The following is a 15,758-nucleotide window of genomic DNA, read 5'->3' on the forward strand; positions in this document are numbered from 1 at the left end:
CAATGGCACTGCTCTTTTCAAGTACCGGGTTTGGAAAAAGCTTCGGAAAAAAAAATTTCACGGAGGCCGTTTCTACATGTTTCACTTAGGGTAAGGGTTTTATCAGCTCAGGCAGACAATCACACAGAGAACACCACAGCAACAGAGACTAACTCTTCGTAGTAGCCAAGCTAACTACGGCAACAGCATTCCTGATGGAAAGTACCAAGCTTGTTGGAGTGAAAGTTTTGGATAATATTAATGGACGGCTCTTTCTAAATGTTTCATTTATAGTAAGGGTTTTATCTGTTCAGACGGACAATCCCTAAAAAATACAACAGCAACAGAGACTAACTCTTTGTGGTAGCCAAGCAAACCAGGGCAATGGCATTACTGAAGGAAAGTACCAAGATTCTCGGAGTGAAAGTTAGATAAAATTACTGGACAGCTCTTTCTACATGTTTCGCTTAGGGTAAGGTTTTAACAGCTCAGGCAGACAATCGCACAGAGAATACCACAGCAACAGAGACTAACTCCTCACAGTAGCCAAGCTAACCACAGCAATGGCATTCCTGATGGAAAGTACCAAGCTTCTCGGAGTGAAAATTTTGGGTAAAATTAATAGACGGCTCTATCTACATGTTTCGCTTAGCGTTTTATCAGCTCAAGCAGTCAGTCACACAGAAAACACCACAGCAACAAAAACTAACTCTTCGTAGTAGCCAAGCTAACTACGGCAATGGCATTCCTGATGGAAAGTATCAAGTTTCTTGCAATGAAAGTTTTGGATAACATTAATGAAAGGCTATTCTACATATTTCACTTATAGTAAGGGTTTTATCTGTTCAGTCGGACAATCCCGCAGACACACAATAGCAACAGAGACTAACTCTTCATGGTAGCCAAGCAAACCCGGGCAATTGCATTACTGAAGTAAAGTACCAAGATTCTCGGAGTGAAAGTTTTGGATAAAATTACTGGACAGCTCTTTCTACATGTTTCGCTTACTGTAAGGGTTTTATCAGCTCAGGCAGACAATCGCACAGAGAATACCACAGCAACAGAGACTAGCTCTTCGCAGTAGCCAAGCTAACCATGGCAATGGCATTTCTGATGGAAAGTACCAAGCTTCTCCGAGTGAAAGTTTTGCATAAAATTAACGGACGGCTCTTTCTACATGTTTCGCTTAGTGTAAGGGTTTTATCAACTCAGGCAGACAATCACACAGACAACACCACAGCAACAAAGACTAACTCTTCGTAGTTGCCAAGCTTAACACAGCAATGGCAATACTGATGGAAACTACCAAGCTTCTCAGAGTGAAAGTTTTGGATAAAATTAATGGACGGCTCTTTCTACATGTTTCGCTTAGCGTAAGGGTTTCATCAGCTCAGGCAGTCAATCGCACAGAGAATACCACAGCAACAGACACCAACTCTTCGCAGTAGCCAAGCTAACCATGGCAATGGCATTTCAGATGTTAAGTACCAAGCTTCTCGGAGTGAAAGTTTTGCATAAAATTACTGGACGGCTCTTTCTACATGTTTCACTTAGTGTAAGGGTTTTATCTGTCCAGTCGGACAATCCCGCAGAAACACAATAGAAACAGAGACCAACTCTTCATGGTAGCGAAACAAACCAAGGCAATGTCATTACTGAGGGAAAGTACCAAGCTTCTCGAAGTGAAAGTTTTGGATAACATTATTGGACGGCTCTTTCTACATGTTTCACTTATGGTAAGGGTTTTATCTGTTCAGTCGGACAATCGCGCAAAATACAACAGCAACAGAGACTAACTCTTTGTGCTAGCCAAGCAAACCAGGGCAATGGCATTACTTAAGAAAAATACCAATATTCTCGGAGTGAAAGTTTTGGATAAAATTACTGGACAGCTCTTTCGACATGTTTCGCTTAGTGTAAGGGTTTTATCAGCTCAGGCAGACAATCACACAGAGAACACCACAGCAACAGAGTCTAACTCTTCGTAGTAGCCAAGCTAACTACGGCAATGGCATTCCTGATGGAAAGTACCAAGCTTCTCAGAGTGAAAGTTTTGTATAACATTAATGGACGGCCCTTTCTACATGTTTCACTTACGGTAAGGGTTTTATCTGTTCAGGCGGACAAACCCACAGAAAAACAACAACAACAGAGACTAACTCTTCGTGGTAGACATGCTAACCACAGCAATGGCATTTCTGATGGAAAGTACCAAGCTTTTTGGAGGGAAAGATTTGGGTAAAATTAATGCCCGGCGTTTTTACATATTTCGCTTAGTGTAAGCGTTTTATCCATTTAGGCGGACAATCCCTCAGAAATACAACAGCAACAGAGACCAACCCTTCGTGGTAACCAAGCTAACCACGGCAATGGAATTTCTGAAGCAAAGAACCGAGCTTCTTGGACTGAATGTTTTGCATAAAATTAACGGACGGCTCTTCCTACATGTTTTGGTTGGGTTAGGGCAAGTGTGTTACCTGTTTAAGCAGACAATCGCAGAAATACAACAGCAACAGAGACCAACTCTTAATTGTAACCAAGCTAACTACGAAAATGGAATTTCTGATGGAAAGTGCCAAGCTACTCGTAGTAAAAGTTTTGGATAAAATTACTGGACGGCTTTTTCTATATATTTCGCTTAGTTGTAAGGGCATTATCTGCTCAGGCAGACAATCGCACAGAGAATACCACAGCAACAGAGACTAACTCTTCGCAGTAGCGAAGCTAACCACAGCAATGGCATTTCTGAAGGAAAGAACCGAGCTTGTTCGACTGAAAATTTTGGATGAAATAAACGGAGTGCTTTCTAAATGTTTCGCTTAGAGTAAGGGGTTTATCTGTTTAGGCGGACAATCCCTCAGAAATACAACAGCGACAGAGACTAACTCTTCGTGGTAGCCAAGGTAACCACGGCAATGGCATTTTTGAAGGACAAACCGAGCATCTTGGAGTGAAAGTTTTGGACAAAATTAACGGATGGCTCTTCTTACATGTTTTGGTTGGGTTAGGGTAAGTGTGTTACCTGTTTAAGCAGATAATCGCACAGAGAATACCATAGCAACAGAGATCAACTTCATTGTAGCCAAACTAGCCATGGCAATGGCATTTATGATGGAAAGTAGAGGTACTCGTAGTAAACATTTTGAATAAAATTACCGAATGGCTCTTTCAACATATTTCACTTAGTATAAGGGTTTTATCAGCTCAGGCAGTCAATCGCACAGAGAATATCACAGCAATAGAGACTAACTCTTCGCAGTAGCCAAGCTAACCACGCCAATTGCATTCCTGAAGGAAAGAACCAAGCTTCTCGTAGTAAACGTTTTGGATAAAAATCAACGGATGGTCCTTGCTACATGTTTTGGTTGACGTAGTGTTTGAGTTTAGGGTCAAGTTTTTCTGCTCAGGCGGACAGTGCCCAACCGCTGGCTTAGCGATACCCCAATATGAGAGATATGGAGAGATTGATGGGTTCAATTTGGATGTTTTTTTCTTCTTTACAACTGATCTGCCACTGTCCTGTATCTTGATTAGTTTATCCCGTGTTAAACCTGAAAATCTGCTGGTGAGGTTTGGAGCATTATAAATCTTTTTTTTTTTTTAGTTGAAGTTCACTGCTATTGCAGTTTAATGTTTTTAGGGTTAGGTTTAAAATAAAAGCAATTGATGGCTTTCTCAATTTTTTTCTTTTACCACTCAGAGCACGCTCTTTGCCTCAAAAGGACAGAGCTTGTAATCAAATCACTTCTCTGTACCTGCTTCATGCTCAGGAAAAAGCACCGTAGCTCATCATCATGGGTGGTGGACTCACACTTAAACATTTTTCAAACCAAGAACGACAGAAATGACCGCTGAAAGTGTAGTCTTCTGAATCTTTTGGATAAAATTAATGGCCGTCTCTTTCTACATCTTTTGGCCAGGGTTGGCGTAGGGTTACAGAGGGTTTTTCCTACTCAAAAGTAGTTCCACAAACAATACCACAGCAACAGACAGTCTGCCTGAGCAGATAAAACTCTTATACTAAACCTATCCCAACCCTTACAGAAAGATGTAGAAAGAGCCATCCGTTAATTATATCCAAACCTTGAGCTCCGTGACAGTATTTTCCGTCAAATACCATTGCCGTGGTTAGCTTGACTTCTGCTAAGAATTAATCCCACAAAGAATACCATAGCAACAGAGACTGTCTTGGCAGTTGCCAAGCTAACCATTGCAATGGCATTTCTGATGGAAAGTACAGAGCTTCTCGGTGTGAAAGGTTTGGATAAAAATCAACATACGGCTCTTTCAACACCTAAGGGTAGGGTTTGTGTTAAGGTAAAGGTTTTACCTGCTCGGGCAGAAAATCCCACAGCAACAGAGATTAACTCTTCATGTTAGCCACGCCAACCATGGCAATGGCATTTTTGATGGGAGATACTAGGCTTCTCCGAGTGAAAGGTAAGGGTTAGAATTGAATGCCAGAGCCAACACATGTCAACCAGGCGCCTCAACAATGCCCAAATACTGGCTTACAGATACCCCCAGGTTTAGGGTTACGAATTTGGAGAGCGTTTGCTGGATTGGGTATAGAATCTATTTGGAGGTTGTTTATTCTTTACACTTGATCCCCCATTGTCTTCCCTCTTGATTAGTTTATCCCGTTTTAAACTTGAAAAGTTGTTGGTGGGGTTTGCAGCAATACAAATGGGTTTTTTTTATTGAATTGCACTTCTACATTCGTCATGTTTTTAGGGTTTGGACTAAGTTTTAGGGGTAGGTTTAAATAAAATTGATGAATTTCTACAGTTTTGCCCCTCCTTTTTACCACACCGAACATGCTCCTTCCTCTTGATAACTCCATAAAAGCAACACTGAACGGTCACCAAAAGCACAGAGTGAGTGATTAAACCACTTCTCTGTACCTGCTTCGCGGTCAGGGAGAAGCACCCCAGGCTCATCATGGTGAGTGGCGGGACTCGCACTTTAGAAAAACATTTCTCAAGATAAAAACTAAAGAAATTATCTCTGAAATTAGTATTAGGTTTTGATAAACTCAATGGATGGCTCTATATCTTTCGGTTACGGTTGGGGTAAGAGTTTTATCTGCTCTGGCAGACAATACCACAGCAATAGAGACCAACTCGTCGCAGTAGCCAAGCTAACCACGGCAATGGTATTTCTGATGGAAAGTAGAGAGCTTCTCAGAGTAAAAGCTTTGCATAAAATTAACGGACAGCGCTTTCTACATATTTCGCTTGAGGTAGGATTTGGGTTAGGGTTTTATCTGCTCAGCCACACAATCCCAAAGAAAACACCACAGTAACAGAGACCAAATCTTCATAGTAGCCAAAGTAACCACAGCAAAGTCATTTCTGATGTTAAGTACCGAGCTTCTCGGAGTGATAGTTCCGGATGAAATTAACAGACGACTCTTTCTACATGTTTCACGTAAGAGTTTCTGCTCAGCCAGATAATCCCAAAAAATACCACAGCAACAGACAGTCTTGGTGGTAGCCAATGGCATTTCTGATGGAGAGTAGCAAGCTTCTCACAGCGATAGCTTTGGCTAAAATAAACGGATGGCTCTTTCTACATGTTTCGCTTAGAGTTTTATCAGCTCAGGCAGTCAATCACACAGAGAACACCACAGCAACAAAGACTAACTCTTCGTAGTAGCCAAGCTAACTATGGCAATGGCATTCCTGATGGAAAGTACCAAGTTTCTTGCAGTGAAAGTTTTGGATAAAATTAATGAAAGGCTATTCTACATATTTCACTTATAGTAAGGGTTTTATCTATTCAGTCGGACAATCCCGCAGAAACACAATAGAAACAGAGACTAACTCTTCATGGTAGCGAAGCAAACCACAGCAATGGCATTTCTGATGGAAAGTACCAAGCTTCTTGGAGTAATAGTTTTGGATGAAATTAATGGACGACTCCGTCTACATATTTCGCTTAATTGTAAGGGTTTTATCAGCTCAGGCAGTCAATCGCACAGAAAATACCACAGCGACAGAGAAAAACTCTTTGTAGTAGCCAAGCTAACTACGGCAATGGCATTCCTGATGGAAAGTACCAAGCTTCTCGGAGTGAAAGTTTTGGTTAACATTAATGGACGCGTCTTTCTACATGTTTCACTTATGGTAAGGGTTTTATCTGTTCAGGCGGACAATCCCGCAGAAATACAACAGCGACTGTCTGCCTAAGCAGATAAAACCCTTATACTAAACCTATCCCAACCCTTACAAAAAGAGCCAGCCGCTAATTATATCCGAACCACAAGCTCCGAAACACTCCGTATCTTCCACCAGAAATACCATTGCCGTGGTTAGCTTGGCTCCTGCTAAGAATTAATCCCACAAATAATACCATAGCAACAGAGACTGTCTTGGCGGTTGCCAAACTAATCACTGCAGTGGCATTTCTGATGCGAAGTACAGAGCTTCTCGGTATGCAAAATTTGGATAAAATTAACAGACGGCTCTTTCAACACGTTTGGGTTGGGGTTTGTATTAGGGTAGAGGTTCTACCTGCTCAGGCAGCAAATCCCACAGAAAACCCCACAGCAAGAGACCAACTCTTCGCGGTAGCCAAGCTAACCACGGCTCCGGCATTTCACACTGAACATACTAGGTTAACTTTATGGTTAGGGTTGAATGCCAGAGCCAACACATGTCAACTGAGCACCTCCGCCAATGCCCAAGTGCTGGATTAGAAATACCCCCAGGATTCGGGTTAGGGATATGGATAGAGTTTGATTGGTTAAGTCTGGGGGCAATTTGGGTGTTTATTCATTACAACTGATCTCCCAGTCTTATATCTTGATTACGTTATCCCATTTTAAACTTGAAAAGTTGTTGGTGGGGTTTGGAACAATACAAGTGTTTGTTTTGTTTTTTTTTCAAATTGAACTTTTCTGCAATAGCAATTTAATGTTTTAAGAGTTAAGAGTAAGGTTTAGAGTTAGATCAAATTGATGAATTTCTGCACTTTTTTCCTTTTGACCACTCAGAACATGCCCCTTCTCTTGATGCTCCCATAAAAGGAACATTGAACGTCATCTAAAGCACAGAGCTTGTGATTAAACAACTTCTCTGTACCCGCTTAGCGCTCAGGAAGAAGCACCCCAGCTCATCATGGTGGGTGGCGGGACTCGCACTTTAGAAAATCATTTCTCAAAATAAAAACTAAAGAAATTATCCCCGAACTTAGTATTAGATTTTGATAAACTCAATGGATGGCTCCATATCTTTCGGTTACGGTTGGGGTAAGAGTTTTATCTGCTCTAGCAGACAATACCACAGCAATAGAGACCAACTCGTCGCAGTAGCCAAGCTAACCACAGCAATGGTATTTCTGATGGAAAGTAGAGAGCTTATCAGAGTAAAAGCTTTGCATAAAATTAACGGACAGTGCTTTCTACATGTTTCGCTTGAGGTAGGATTTGGGTTAGGTTAAGGGTTTTATATGCTCAGCCACACAATCCCAAAGAAAATACCACACCTACAGAGACTAACTCTTCATAGTAGCCAAACTAACCACAGCAAAGTCATTTCTGATGTTAAGTACCGAGCTTCTCGGAGTGATAGTTCCGGATGAAATTAACAGACGACTCTTTCTACATGTTTCACGTAAGAGTTTTATCTGCTCAGCCAGATAATCCCACAGAAATACCGCAGCAACAGACAGTCTTGGTGGTAGCCAAGCAAACCATGGCAATGGCATTTCTGATGGAGAGTAGCAAGCTTCTCGCAGCGATAGTTTCGGGTAAAATAAACGGATGGCTCTTTCTACATGTTTCGGTTGGTTTAGGGTAAGTGTTTTACCTGCTCAGGCAGACAATCCCACACAGAATAGCAAAGCAAAAGAGACTAACACTTCACGGTAGCCAAGCTAAACACAGCAATGAAAATTCTGAAATAAAGTATCGACATTCTCGTACTCAAAATTTTGGATCAAACTAACTGACCTTCTTCATGTTTTGGTTGAGGTAGGATTTGGTTAAGGGTTTTATGTGCCCAGGCAAACAATCTCACAGCAACTGAGACTAACCCTTTGCAGTAGCAAAGCTCACCACGGCAATGGCATTTCTGATGGAAAGTACCCAGCTTCTCGGAGTGACAGTTTTGGATCTTATTGACATATGCTCTTGCTACAATGTTCCGATTAGGTTAGCGCAAGTGTTTTTCCTGCTCAGACAGACAATCCCACAGCAACAGAGATTAACTCTTCATGTTAGCCACGCCAACCATGGCAATGGCATTTTTGATGGGAAATACTAGCCTTCTCCGAGTGAAAGGTAAGGGTTAGAGAATTGAATGCCAGAGCCAACACATGTCGACCAGGCGCCTCAACAATGCCCAAATACTGGCTTACAGATACCCCCAGGTTTAGGGTTACGAATTTGGAGAGAGTTTGATCGATTGAGTATAGGATCTATTTGGAGGTTGTTTATTCTTTACACTTGATCCCCCATTGTCTTCCCTCTCGATTAGTTTATCCCGTTTTAAACTTGAAAAGTTGTTGGTGGGGTTTGCAGCAATACAAGTGGATTTCTTTTATTGAATTACACTTCTACAATTGTCATGTTTTTAGGGTTAGGACTAAGTTTTAGGGGTAGGTTTAGATAAAATTGATGAATTTCTACATATTTGCCCCTCCTTTTTACCACACCGAACAGGCTCCTTCCTCTTGATAACTCCTTAAAAGCAACACAGAACGGTCACCAAAAGCCCAGAGTGAGTGATTAAACCACTTCTCTGTACCTGCTTCGCGGTCAGGGAGAAGCACTCCAGGCTCATCATGGTGAGTGGCGGGACTCGCACTTTAGAAAAACATTTCAAGATAAAAACTAGAGAAATTATCCCAGAATATCAAAGCAACAGAGACTAACACTTCACGGTAGCCAAGCTAAACACAGCAATGAAAATTCTGAAATAAAAGTACCGACTTTCTCGTACTCAAAATTTTGGATCAAACTAACTGACTTTCTTCATGTTTTGGTTGAGGTAGGGTTTGGGATTGGTTAAGGGTTTTATGTGCTCAGGCAAACAATCACAGCAACAGAGACTAACCCTTCGCAGGAGCAAGCTCACCACGCCAATGGCATTTCGGATGGAAAGTACCCAGCTTCTCGGAGTGACAGTTTTGGATCTTATTGACGTATGCTCTTGCTACAATGTTCCGATTAGGTTAGCGCAAGTGTTTTACCTGCTCAGACAGACAATCCCCCAGCAACAGAGACTAACTTCGTCGTAGCCAAGCTAACCACAGCAATGGCACTGCTCTTTTCAAGTACCGGGTTTGAGTTACAGCTTCGGAAAAAAAATTTCACGGAGGCCGTTTCTACATGTTTCACTTAGGGTAAGGGTTTTATCAGCTCAGGCAGACAATCGCACAGAGAATACTACAGCAACAGAGACTAACTCTTCGTAGTAGCCAAGCTAACTACGGCAACAGCATTCCTGATGGAAAGTACCAAGCTTGTTGGAGTGAAAGTTTTGGATAATATTAATGGACGGCTCTTTCTAAATGTTTCATTTATAGTAAGGGTTTTATCTGTTCAGACGGACAATCCCGCAGAAATACAACAGCAACAGAGACTAAGTCTTTGTGGTAGCCAAGCAAACCAGGGCAATGGCATTACTGAAGGAAAGTACCAAGATTCTCGGAGTGAAAGTTATAGATAAAATTACTGGACAGCTCTTTCTACATGTTTCGCTTAGGGTAAGGGTTTTATCAGCTCAGGCAGACAATCGCACAGAGAATACCACAGCAACAGAGACTAACTCTTCGTAGTAGCCAAACCAACTACGGCAACAACATTCCTGATGGAAAGTACCAAGCTTGTTGGAGTGAACGTTTTGGATAATATTAATGGACGGCTCTTTCTAAATGTTTCATTTATAGTAAGGGTTTTATCTGTTCAGACGGACAATCCCGCAGAAATACAACAGCAACAGAGACCAACTCTTCCTAGTAGCCAAGCTAACTACGGCAATGGCAGTACTGATGGAAAGTACCAAGCTTCTCGGAGTGAAGATTTTGGGTAAAATTAATAGACGGCTCTATCTACATGTTTTGCTTAGCGTTTTATATGCTCAAGCAGTCAGTCACACAGAAAACACCACAGCAACAGAGACTAACTCTTCGTAGTAGCCAAGCTAACTACGGCAATGGCATTCCTGATGGAAAGTACCAAGCTTCTCGGAGTGAAAGTCTTGGATAAAATTAATGGACGGCTATGTTTCGCTTAGTGTAAGGGTTTTATCAGCTCAGGCAGACAATCGCACAGACAATACCACAGCAACAGAGACTAACTCCTCACAGTAGCCAGGTTAACCACAGCAATGGCATTCCTGATGGAAAGTACCAAGCTTCTCGGTGTTTAAGTTTTGGATAACATTAATGGACGCCTCTTTCTAAATGTTTCACTTATAGTAAAGGTTTTATCTGCTCAGTCGGACAATCCCGCAGAAACACAATAGCAACAGAGACTAACTCTTCATGGTAGCCAAGCAAACCAGGGCAATTGCATTACTGAAGTAAAGTACCAAGATTCTCGGAGTGAAAGTTTTGGATAAAATTACTGGACAGCTCTTTCCCATATTTTGCTTAGTGTAAGGGTTATATCAGTTTAGGCAGACAATCACACAGAGAACACCACAACAACAAAGACTAACTCTTTGTAGTTGCCAAGCTTAACACAGCAATGGCATTACTGATGGAAAGTACCAAGCTTCTCGAAGTGAAAGTTTTGGATAACATTATTGGACGGCTCTTTCTACATGTTTCACTTATGGTAAGGGTTTTATCTGTTCAGTGGGACAATCGCGCAGAAATACAACAGAGACCAACTCTTTGTGCTAGCCAAGCAAACCAGGGCAATGGCATTACTTAAGAAAAGTACCAATATTCTCGGTGTGAAAGTTTTGGATAAAATTACTGAAGAGCTCTTTCTACATCTTTCGCTTAGTGTAAGGGTTTTATCAGCTCAGGCAGACAATCACACAGAGAATACCACAGCAACAGAGACTAACTCTTGGCAGTAGCCAAGCTAACTACGGCAATGGCATTCCTGATGGAAAGTACCAAGCTTCTCGGAGTGAAAGTTTTGTATAACATTAATGGACGGCTCTTTCTACATGTTTCGCTTAGTGTAAGGGTTTTATCAGCTCAGGCAGACAATCGCACAGAAAACACCACAGCAACAGAGTCCAACTCTTCATAGTAGCCAAGCTAACTACGGCAATGGCAGTACTGATGGAAAGTACCAAGCTTCTCGAAGCGAAAGTTTTGGATAAAATTGGACGGCTCTTTCTACATGTTTCACTTATGGTAAGGGTTTTATCTGTTCAGTCGGACAATCCCGCAGAAACACAAATAGCAACAGACTAACTCTTCATGGTAGCCAAGCAAACCAGGGCAATGGCATTACTTAAGTACCAAGATTCTCGGAGTGAAAGTTTTGGATAAAATTACTGAACAGCTCATTCTACATGTTTCGCTTAGTGTAAGGGTTTTATCAGCTCAAGCAGACAATCACACAGAGAATACCACAGCAACAGAGACTAACTCTTGGCAGTAGCCAAGCTAACGACAGCAATGGCATTTCTGATGGAAAGTACCAAGCTTCTCGGGGTGACAGTTTTGCATAAAATTAACGGACGGCTCTTTCTACATGTTTCGCTTAGCGTAAGGGTTTTATCAGCTCAGGCAGACAATCACACAGAGAATACCACAGCAACAGAGTCTAATTCTTCGTAGTAGGCAAGCTAACTACGGCAATGGCAGTACTGATGGAAAGTACCAAGCTTCTCGGAGTGAAAATTTTGGGTAAGATTAATGGACGGCTCTTTCTACATGTTTCACTTAGCGTTTATCAGCTCAGGCAATCAATCACACAGAGAACACCACAGCAACAGAGACTAACTCTTCGCAGTAGCAAAGCTAACTACAGCAATGGTATTCCTGATGGAAAGTACCAAACTTCTCGGAGTGACAGTTTTGGATAACATTAATGGACGGCTCTTTCTAAATGTTTCACTTATGGTAAGGGTTTTATCTGTTCAGGCAGACAATCCCGCAGAAATACAACAGCAATAGAGACTGTCTGCCTAAGCAGATAAAACCCTTATACTAAACCTATCCCAACCCTTACAAAAAGAGCCAGCCGCTAATTATATCTGAACCAAAAGCTCCGAAACACTCAGTATATTCCACCAGAAATACCATTGCCGTGGTTAGCTTGGCTCCTGCTAAGAATTAATCCCACAAATAATACCATAGCAACAGAGACTGGTTTGGAGGTTGCCAAGCCAACAATAGCATTTCTGATGGAAAGTACAGAGCTTCTCGGTATGCAAGATTTGGATAAAACTAACAGACGGCTCTTTCAACACGTTTGGGTTTGTATTAGGATAAAGGTTTTATCTGCTCAGGCAGCAAATCCCACAAAAACCCCACAGCAACAGAGACCAACTCTTCGCGGTAGCCAAGCTAACCACGGCAACAGCATTTCAGATTGAAAATACTAGGTTAACTTTATGGTTATGGCTGAATGCCAGAGCCAACACATGTCAACTGAGCACCTCTGCCAATGCCCAAGTGCTGGATTAGAAATACACCCAGGATTAGGGATATGGATAGCGCTTGATTGGTTAAGTCTAGGGGCAATTTGGGTGTTTATTCATTACAACTGATCTCCCATTGTCTTATATCTTGATTACTTTATCCCGTTTTAAACTTGAAAAGTTGTTGGTGGGGTTTGAAACAATACAAGTGTTTTTGTTTGTTTTTTTTAATTGAACTTTTCTGCAATTGCAATTTAATGTTTTAAGAGTTAAGACTAAGGTTTAGGTTTAGATCAAATTGATGATTTTGTGCACTTTTTTCCTTTTTACCATTCAGAACATGCCCCTTCTCTTGATGCTCCCATGAAAGGAACATTGAACATCATCTAAAGCACAGAGCTTGTGACTAAACCACGTCTCTGTACCTGCTTAGCGCTCAGGAAGAAGCACCCCAGCTCATCATCGTGGGTGGCGGGACTCACTTTAGAAAAACATTTCTCACGATAAAACTAAAGAACTTATCCCCGAAAGTAGGATTAGGTTTGGCCAAACGTAACGGATGTCTCTATATCTTTGGGTTAGGGTTTCATCTGCTCTGGCACACAATCCTACAGAGAATACCACAGGAAGAACCCAACTCGTCGCAGTAGCCAAGCTAACCACAGCAAAGTCATTTCTGATGTAAAGTACCGAGCTTCTCGGAGTGATAGTTCCGGATGAAATTAACAGATGACTCTTTCTACATGTTTCACTTAAGAGAACGGGTTTTATCTGCTCAGCCGGATAATCCCATAGAAATACCACATTACCAGAGTGTTGGTGGTAGCCAAGCCAACCACGGCAATGGCATTTATGATGGAGCGCAGCGAGCTTGTCGCAGCGACAGTTTTGGGTAAAATAAATGGATGGTTCTTTCTACATGTTTCAGTTGGGTTAGGGTAAGTGTTTTACCTGCTCAGGCAGACAATCCCACAGCGACAGAGACTACCACTTCGCGGTAGCCAAGCTAAACACAGAAATGACAATTTTGAAATAAAGTACCGACTTTCTCGTAGTCAATTTTGGATCAAATTAACTGATGACTTTCTTCAGGTTTTGGTTGAGGTAGGGTTTGGGATTGGGTAAGGGTTTTATCTACTCAGGCAAACAATCTCACAGCAACAGAGACTAAATCTTCGCAGTAGCCAAACTAACCACAGCAATGGCATTTCTGATGGAAAGTACTGAGCTTTTCAGAGTAAAAGATTTGCATAAAATGAACGAAGAGAGCTTTCTACATGTTTCACTTAAGATAAGGTTTGGGTTAGGGCTTATCTGCTCAGTCAGACAATCCCACAAAAAAATACTACAACAGAGAATAACTCTTAGCAGTAGCCAAGCTATCCATGACAAAGTCATTTCTGATGGAAATACTGAGATTTTCCAACTGAAAGATTTGGAGAAAATTAACAGATTGCTCTTTCTACATCTTTCGTTTAGGGATGAGTTAGGCTAAGAGTATTGTCTGCTCAGGCAAACAATACAACAGACAATACCACATCAACAGTGACTACCTCTTCGCAGTAGCATTTCTGAACATGGAGTGATAGTTTCAGATAAAATTAACGGATTGCTCTTTCTAGATGTTTCGGTCGGGATAGGGTTTCACCTGCTAAGGCAGAAAATCTTAGAGAATACCACTGCAACAGAGAATAACTTCGATAGACAAGCTAACCACGGTAATGGTATTTCTGATGGAATGTACCGAGTGCTCGGAATAAAATCTTTGGAGAAAATTAATGGACGGCTCCTTCTACATGTTTCGCTGAGGGCAAGTGTTTTATCAGCTCAGGTAGACAATTAAACAGAGAATACCACAGCAACAGAGTCTAACTCTTCATAGTAGCCAAACTAACCACAGCAAAGTCATTTCTGATGTAAAGTACCGAGCTTCTCGGAGTGATAGTTCCGGATGAAATTAACAGTTGACTCTTTCTACATGTTTCACTTAAGAGAACGGGTTTTATCTGCTCAGCCGGATAATCCCATAGAAATACCACATTACCAGAGTGTTGGTGGTAGCCAAGCCAACCACGGCAATGGCATTTATGATGGAGCGCAGCGAGCTTGTCGCAGCGACAGTTTTGGGTAAAATAAATGGATGGTTCTTTCTACATGTTTCAGTTAGGTTAGGGTAAGTGTTTTACCTGCTCAGGCAGACAATCCCACAGCGACAGAGACTACCACTTCACGGTAGCCAAGCTAAACACAGAAATGACAATTTTGAAATAAAGTACCGACTTTCTCGTAGTCAATTTTGGATCAAATTAACTGATGACTTTCTTCATGTTTTGGTTGAGGTAGGGTTTGGGATTGGGTAAGGGTTTTATCTACTCAGGCAAACAATCTCACAGCAACAGAGACTAAATCTTCGCAGTAGCCAAACTAACCACAGCAATGGCATTTCTGATGGAAAGTACCAAGCTTCTCGGAGTGAAAGTTTTGGATAAAATTAATGGAAGGCTCTTTCTACATGTTTCACTTATGGTAAGAGTTTTATCAGCTCAGGCAGACAATCGCACAGAGAATACCACAGCAATAGAGACCAACTCGTCGCAGTAGCCAAGCTAACCATGCCAATTGCATTCCTGAAGGAAAGAACCAAGCTTCTCGTAGTAAAAGTTTTGGATAAAAACCAACGGATGGTCCTTGCTACATGTTTCGGTTGACGTAGTGTTTGAGTTTAGTGTCAAGTTTTTCTGCTCAGACGGACAGTGCCCAAGCGCTGGCTTAGCGATACCCCAATATGAGAGTTATGGAGAGATTGATGGGTTCAATTTGGATGTTTTTTGTTCTTTACAACTGATCTGCCACTGTCCTGTATTTTGATTAGTTTATCCCGTGTTAAACTTGAAAAATTGCTGGTGAAGTTTGGAGCATTATAAATGATTTTTTTTTTAAATTGAAGTTCTCTGCTATGGCAATTTGTTTTTAAAGTTATGTTTCAATAAAATTGATAGATTTCTCCATTTTACCAATCAGAGGATGCATCTTGCCTCAAATGCACACAGCTTGAGATTATCCACCGTTTATCCGGTTTTAAACTTGAAAAGTTATTGGTGGGGTTTGGAGCATTATAAGTGATTTTTTTTTTAATTGAAGTTCACCGCTATTGCAGTTTAATGTTTTTAGGGTTAGGTTTAAAATAAAAGTAATTGATGGCTTTCTCAATTTTTTTCTTTT

The 15,758-nt window shown here is 41.4% G+C and overlaps 4 non-coding genes and 1 pseudogene across 4 annotated transcripts; all 5 read right to left on the reverse strand.

The window, feature by feature from the left end:
• Window positions 1–3,670: 3,670 nt before the first annotated feature.
• On the reverse strand, window positions 3,671–3,846 carry LOC130131850 (small nucleolar RNA U3; annotated as a pseudogene).
• Window positions 3,847–4,784: 938 nt separating this feature from the next.
• Window positions 4,785–5,005, reverse strand: LOC130131846 (small nucleolar RNA U3). Its single transcript, XR_008812403.1, has one exon. It is a non-coding gene; the product is annotated as a small nucleolar RNA U3 (small nucleolar RNA).
• A 1,962-nt stretch (window positions 5,006–6,967) lies between these two features.
• LOC130131840 (small nucleolar RNA U3) lies at window positions 6,968–7,185 on the reverse strand. The gene has a single exon (XR_008812397.1). It is a non-coding gene; the product is annotated as a small nucleolar RNA U3 (small nucleolar RNA).
• A 1,445-nt stretch (window positions 7,186–8,630) lies between these two features.
• On the reverse strand, window positions 8,631–8,841 carry LOC130131855 (small nucleolar RNA U3). The gene has a single exon (XR_008812410.1). It is a non-coding gene; the product is annotated as a small nucleolar RNA U3 (small nucleolar RNA).
• Window positions 8,842–12,864: 4,023 nt separating this feature from the next.
• On the reverse strand, window positions 12,865–13,076 carry LOC130131841 (small nucleolar RNA U3). The gene has a single exon (XR_008812398.1). It is a non-coding gene; the product is annotated as a small nucleolar RNA U3 (small nucleolar RNA).
• Between the last annotated feature and the right edge of the window lie 2,682 nt (window positions 13,077–15,758).

This window comes from Lampris incognitus, chromosome 21 (assembly GCF_029633865.1).
Source record: "Lampris incognitus isolate fLamInc1 chromosome 21, fLamInc1.hap2, whole genome shotgun sequence".
Classification (NCBI taxonomy): domain Eukaryota; kingdom Metazoa; phylum Chordata; class Actinopteri; order Lampriformes; family Lampridae; genus Lampris; species Lampris incognitus.